We start from the raw sequence: 7,743 nt of genomic DNA on the forward strand, positions 1-7,743 counted from the left end.
TATTTCTACTGGCAAGTGACAACTTTTTCCATAGACGAGCTTATATGGGGTTGTGCCTATAGTGGTTTTATAAGCGGTTCGAAAGGCCCATAAAGCATCGTCTAATTTGTCGGCCCATTCCTTTTTATTTAGTCCTACGGTTTTTTCAAGTATTTGTTTTAAACCTCGATTAGTCACTTCGGCTTGCCCATTTGTTTGAGGGTGATATGCTGTTGAGACCCGGTGATAGACCCCATACATTGTTAATATTTTTTCGAGTTGATGATTGCAAAAATGGGTACCTCTATCACTTATCAAAGCTTTTGGTGTCCCGAAGCGAGAAAACAATTTTTTTCAGAAATTTTACCACTACTCTTCCATCATTTGTTGGGAGAGCCTCGGCCTCCGCCCATTTAGACAAGTAATCGACTGCCACAAGTATATATTTGTTTCCTTTTGACGGCGGGAAAGGTCCCATGAAATCGAGTCCCCATACATCAAAGATTTTACAAACGAGAATGCCATTTTGAGGCATTTCGTTTTTGGAAGAAATATTACCTGATCTTTGACAAGCATCACATGTCTTTACAAGGTTTTGTGCATCCTTGTAAATGGTTGGCCAATAAAACCCTGAATCAAATACCTTTCGTGCGGTACTTGCGGCACCATGATGTCCTCCGTATGGACCTTCATGACAATGACGGAGAATTCTTCGTGCTTCATTACCATGGACACACATTCGGATGAGCTGGTCGGCACACATTTTGAAAAGATAGGGGTCTTCCCAAAAGTAATGCTTTACATCAGCAAAGAATTTCTTTCTTTGATGATGTGGCCATCCTTTGGTGACTATACCGCTAGCTAGGTAATTAGCATAGTCGGCATACCATGGCTCTTGTCTACACTCCATCATCTCCAAGGATTTTGTCGGAAATTTCTCATTGATTTGCTCGTCCCTGGTTGTTTCCAAAGCTGGGTCTTCTAGGCGCGAGAGATGATCTGCAGCAGTGTTTTCTGCTCCTCTTTTGTCCTTGATTTCGATGTCGAATTCTTGGAGGAGTAGAATCCATCTGATCAAACGGGGTTTTGCGTCTTGTTTCTTGAAGAGGTACCTGATGGCTGCATGGTTTGTATAGACTATAGTTTTAGAAAGAACAAGGTAAGAACGGAATTTATCAAAAGCAAACACCACTGCTAGTAATTCTTTTTCTGTAGTTGTATAATTTTCTTGTGCATCATTAAGCGTTTTACTAGCATAATAGATTGGGTGAAAATGCTTTTCTTTTCTTTGTCCCAAGACTGCTCCAACAGCAAAGTCACTTGCATCACACATGATTTCGAAAGGAAATTTCCAATCGGGCGCTATCATGATGGGTGCATTGACTAGCATTTCTTTGAGGGTTAGAAATGCTTGATTGCATTCCTTGTCAAAGATGAAGGGTGCATCTTTTTCAAGTAATTTTGTTAGAGGTCTTGAAATTTTTGAAAAGTCCTTGATAAACCTTCTATAAAATCCGGCATGCCCTAAGAAACTTCTGATTGCTCTTACGGAGGATGGTGGAGGTAATCGAGAAATAGTTTCTATTTTTGCTCGATCAACTTCCATTCCTTCGCTTGAGATTTTGTGACCGAGTACTATTCCCTCTGTTACCATGAAATGGCATTTTTCCCAGTTAAGGGCGAGGTTAGTTTCCTCACATCGGGATAGCATTCGTTCAAGATTATCGAGGCATTGGTCATATGAATCTCCAAAGATGGAAAAGTCATCCATGAAGACTTCCATTGTCTTTTCTATCATATCATGGAAAATGGCCACCATACAACGTTGGAATGTTGCAGGCGCATTACATAGACCGAATGGCATGCGTCGATATGCGAAAGTTCCGTAGGGACATGTGAAAGTTGTTTTCTCTTGGTCTTCTGGTGCTATCGGTATTTGAAAGTAACCTGAAAAACCATCTAAGAAACAATAAAATTTATGACTGGATAGTCGTTCTAATATTTGATCAATGAAAGGTAAAGGAAAGTGGTCTTTCCTTGTTGCTTCATTCAATCGCCTATAATCTATACAAACTCTCCATCCTGTGACGGTTCTCGTTGGTATTAATTCATTTTTCTCATTAGTTATTACCGTCATACCTCCTTTCTTTGGGACTACTTGGACGGGACTTACCCACGGACTATCGGAGATAGGGTAGATTAGTCCGGCGTCAAGCAGCTTGATGACTTCATTTTTAACCACTTCTTGAACATTGGGATTCACTCTTCGTTGTGGTTGAATCACTGTTTTGTAGTCATCATTCATTAAAATTTTGTGCGTGCACATGGAAGGGCTTATTCCTTTAATATCTACAAGCTTCCAAGCGATCGCGTTTTTGTGTTTTTTAAGCAGATTAACTAATTTCTCTTTTTCTATGTTACTTAATTTGGAAGAAATAATTACAGGTAAACTACCATCTTTGCCTAGGAAAGCATATTCCAAACCTTTAGGAAGTTCTTTGAGCTCAATGGGCGGGTCTTTAGAAGACGCCGTATTTTGTGGCTCATCTAGATTAAGAACCTTAAAGGTTTGTTCTATGGCTATCTCTTCCTCGACAAAGTGGTCATCTTCTTTAGTTATATCGGGTGGTTCAGCTTCATCTTCAATTAGGGGGTCATTATTGCCAAAAGGATATTTCATTGAACGCTCAAGATCTATGCTCCTTTTGAATGCCCCTAATTGAAGAGGTAGATTGTTGAATTTCCGGTTTTTCAATGCTTTATGAGTTTGTACAAAAGGTTTTCCCAAGACTAGAGGGGCGTCATCAAGGATGACGAAGTCAGTTGGGATTACTAATTGATTTGTGTGAACCAAAACATCTTCAACTACACCGATTGATCTTATCACTTTTCGATCGGATAGAAAAATGGGTATTTGAAGTGGAGTAAAATCACTAATACTTAATTTTTCAAAAATGTAGTTAGGCATTATGTTAACACAAAGATCTTTATCAATGGTGATATTACTAATAAATGAATTTTGAAAGAAACATGGAACCGGTGTAATGCTAATTTCAAAAGGGTCTTCTTTTATTAGCGAGGTTTGATCATTAGTTAACTTAACACTTACTAATTCTTTGATTTTAGCACTAGTGTTGAACTCTTTTAAAAACTTGGCATGAGGGGTTACTAAACAATGATTTTCGAAAGTAGGTGACAAGAGGTTAATTTCTTTAAAATTAGACTCTTCTTGAAGTTTAACATTATCGGACTCACCTTTTTCGTTGTTTAACTCATGTGTCGGTTTTTCACTTTCTTGTTCTTCCATTTTTACATCTTCAACTATCTCTACGTTATTATTACTATTTAACTCTTCTCTTGCGCGGGACTCCTCTTCCCTTGCGCGAGATTCTTTCATGTAACGTTCGATAGTTTTAATGTGTTCTAGTATCCTATTGGTCACTTCGGTGAGAGAAAAAGAATTTGGATCCTCAAAGCTTGAATCCGGTTGTTCGATCCTTGGCTCCTCATAGTACTCATATGAAGTAGATGGTTCACACCATTGTTCTTCATTGTAAGTATATGATGGATAAGGGTCGAAACTTTGTTCTTCATAGTACTCATATGAGGTGGGTTGTTCACGCCATGGTTCCTCATAATAAGAGTATGAAGGTGGTGGCTCATATCTTGAATCTTCAAAGTATGAGTATGAAGGCTCATACCTTGGTTCATCAAAATATGAGTACGAGGGAGGAGGTTCATACCTTTGGTCTTCAGAGGATGTATATGAAGTTGATGGCTCGTACCTGGGCTCCTCATAATAATTGTATGAATTGGATGGTTGATATGAAGTATTATATTGAACCGAGCGTGCGTTACGACAATTAGTGCAATAATTACCCCTATAATCATCCTCATCATAGGTGTAGTTGTAGCCTCTTGAGTATTGATCCATAAGAATCACTCAACAGACCACAACTGAGTCTCGGGACCAGAAAACAAAAATAAAGACGGAAACAGAAGCTGGACACGGCCCCGTGTTGGGTGAACACGGCCCCGTGTTCAGGGTCTGTATCTGGGCGTTTTAATTAAAGTTACTGGTCACGTTGAGCACGGGGGCGTGTTCAGCGAGCACGGCCCCGTGGTCAGACTCTGTATCTGGGTATCTAACTAAAAATATGCAGCACGGGGGCGTGTTCAGCGAGCACGGCCCCGTGTTCAGGCTACTGTAAATGCAAACTAAACTAAAATGCAGAAAAATGTGCGCGCGTTTTAAAAAGGTTTTGAAAAACTGATTAGGTCATCGATTTTAAGCTTTCTTAAAATCCTTGTGTCCCCGGCAACGGCACCAAAAACTTGATGCGTGTGTAGTGTAATATATTTTTAATGTATAATTAAGCCCTTTTTACACCTTTAACCAAGTTATAAATTTATAAAAAACGATATTTACTAACACTAAACACACATATGGGCAAGTGCACCCATCGTGGACGTAGTATAGTGTTGGTAAGATACCGAGGTCGTCCAAGGACAAAAGAGCTTTTAATACCGGTTTATCCTCAACGTCTAATCAAATCAAAAAGTGAAAAAAAATGTTTTTAAACAAAGAAAATAAAAACTAACTAAATAAAATAAAATAAAAACAGATAGACAAGATGAATCACTTGGATCCGACTCGAGTATTAGTAAAACCTTTGATTATTTTCGCACTTTTGCACTTGTTTAAGAGATTATCTTAGTTATTGTAGTAGGCCCCTCTTTTGAAGGCGACGTTACCCTCAACCCAGTAGTTTGAGTCAGCAAGGATACAATCCTAAAGGGTCGGATTATTGGAAGATAATGAATTAAGTTATTAATGCAAATTATGGTAGGCCCCGCTTTTGGCGGTGACGTTACCCTCGGCTAAGTAGTCTGAGTCAGCAGGGATACAGTCCTAAATAGCCGGGTTATAGTATTAATAGTAGTTAACTTATGAGGGGGTCAAAGAGTTTGGATCCCCGCCATCCAATACCTATGGGCATTGAAGGAGATCCTACTATTTGACCCAGGTCCCAAGCAGGACCTCTAAACGCTGAACAAGGGCAAGACCCTTACCAAACCGTTCCCTTAACCCCCGACCAGGTAGCGAACATACCTCCATATAGACCGTGGAGATATGAATGGTGAAAATCTTTTATTTTATATAGGCAGTAAAATAATGCCAAGACACCACGGACAAACGATAAGGAAAGATCACCTTCAACATAAGCAACTAGTTATTAAAGTCATTAATACAAAACCAAATAAAAAGTGCAAAAGATTAAAAATAAAAAGTATTATACTAAACACTTGTCTTCACCAAGTGATGTAAGAGACTTAGGCAAACATGGCCTTGATTGTCAAGAACTCTTACGATCAATCTTGGATCCCGAGACGACTCACACACTCTACGATGGACAATGGATGATGGTGGTAGATGATGGTGTTATGGTGGTGGTGGGTGGTGGATGGAGTGTGAGAGAGGTGGTGTGCCAAGGGATGAGATGGAATGAAACCAAGCACCCCTATTTATAGGTTGAACAGAAGGCTGGGCACGGCCCCGTGTCCGCTGGACACGCCCCCGTGCCCGTCTGACACTCTCTCTCCTCATTAATTGTAATTCGCAATTACAATTAATGCGTCTGCTGTATTTTCACCACGCCCCCGTGCTCACTGGACACGGCCCCGTGGTGGGCAATGGAAGCTTCTACAAGTTTGTCTTTTATGCTGCTTCTTGGGCACGGCCCCGTGGTGGCTGAGCACGGGGCGTGTTCAGGCTTCTGTTTTCTTTTCTTTGCTTTGGAGGATGCCGTTGAGGGTCTGGGCAGTCTATTTTTATTCCTTTCCTTGTATTTATGCTAGAATTAGTTGTCTTTTTGCTTCTTTTGTGAATTTGAGCTCATTTCATCCTGAAAATACAAAAGGAAGACAAAAACACTCTTTTTCCAACATTAGTACTTAAAAAGGGTTAGTTTTATGCCTTAATTGATGTGATTTATATGTTGCATTTTACACACATCACGTTGCATAGGGAATGGTTTTGAAAACGAAAGAAGATCCGTAACAATAATATTAGAAATAAAATAAATCTTTCGGACTCCAAAGCTTATCGAATAGAACTAAATTCATTTTCCATTTTATCCAACTTCTTTCTCTTCTGCTCTTTTCCTACAACCCTAAAATCGAACCGTTTTCCGTCTACACGTCGACCACACAACCGCAACAACAATTTCCATTTCTTTGTTTACAAACACATTATCAAAAAAGGATACCTTAATTCCTCTGTTACTTAGACATCATCATACATCATCCTTAATTTCAAATTCTTCACAAACCTGCAAATCGTAATTTCCGGCAAGCAAGTGCACGCAAAAGTATTTAACAACGATCAGACTGTGTGATGATACAAACGAAGATTTTTGGTACCATTGGGAGTTATTAGGGTGTGAAACGGTTGTCGAAGGTAACGCGTCGGTTTGGTTATCAACTATAAAGTCACACGGCGTTTGAATGTTTTTGTTGGTTTTATTACGTTGTATTATAAACGCTTATTGAACTCTGACGAATAATAAATTTATTCTCCGGTTATCCAACCGGAGTAACCGTCGTTGTACGTTGATGAAGGGATGCGACGTTGATAAGGTCAAGTGTTTGAAATCTGGATTTGGAAAATGGGGAAATCTGGATAACGAAACGGTTTATTAAATAAATAATAAACATGGGGGTTCGGGTAAAACAAACAGTTTTAAGAATATTAATATTATATAATAAATGTGTTATAGGTAAAAAAGGTGGGGGATAAGGTTAACCGCACTAAGAAATAATAGTATACATATTATATTTGAAACGGTGCCAGTGTTATTGTAAGCCGACGATTTGTTTTTTAGGACGCAACGGTCATGTTTGTTGACGCAACGGTTGACTGGAATTAGGAATTTTGGTTGGTAAATGTATAAGGGTATAATAAGTGATCGTTTAAAAAAAATGATAACATATGTAAATACCTTCTTATTAGCTATGTTATATGCTAAAAGTAATTAACCAGAGCATCCACAAAAAGCGGGAGAAAAAAATGAGTGATATGGCATCTGCCTAACTCATTTCTCTATCTTCTCTCTTTAAAAACACCGCTCTCTTTCCTTTAGGATCCATACACGCACATAACTCATATTTTCTAGTTTTTTATCACAAACTAAACCACACTTTCTTTCCTTAAAAACAACTTCACCCAATAATAAAAACACCAAAAAATTGCCACATCACCAAAAACACATCTCAAATATGCTTTATTGGTGATGCTCTCAATACCCTTGCTTGAAATACACGCTAACGTAGGTCAGTTACGCGGGTAAGTTCTATATTTAATAGTTAGAAAACAAGTTTTAAAATAAGCTTTCGTAAATGTTTGGAAAATAACATGCCAACATGAGTTCCTAGTATAAATTATAATTAAATCAGGTCTAATGTATTGTCTTATAATCACGACCCGAAGGCCCCATTTGAAATCTCTATTTTAAGTCTACAAGAAATACGTTTTAAGCACAAGTTCTAGTCAAATAATTTTTGGACATAAATTAGTAATATCCCAAAGGTTTCTACGAAATACATGTTTAAGAACAATCGTTGGCCAAAGCCCATTGAGTTTACAGAATAACCGAATGTCTCTAGTTTATCTATACTATTATAAAAAGGAGAAATGATGTACAAAAATGTAATTTTGTCATATGTACAAGTTTTGAATCAATATGTACAAATAAATCTAAGCAG

This window comes from Helianthus annuus, chromosome 17 (genome assembly GCF_002127325.2).
Source record: "Helianthus annuus cultivar XRQ/B chromosome 17, HanXRQr2.0-SUNRISE, whole genome shotgun sequence".
In the NCBI taxonomy this organism is placed as follows: domain Eukaryota; kingdom Viridiplantae; phylum Streptophyta; class Magnoliopsida; order Asterales; family Asteraceae; genus Helianthus; species Helianthus annuus.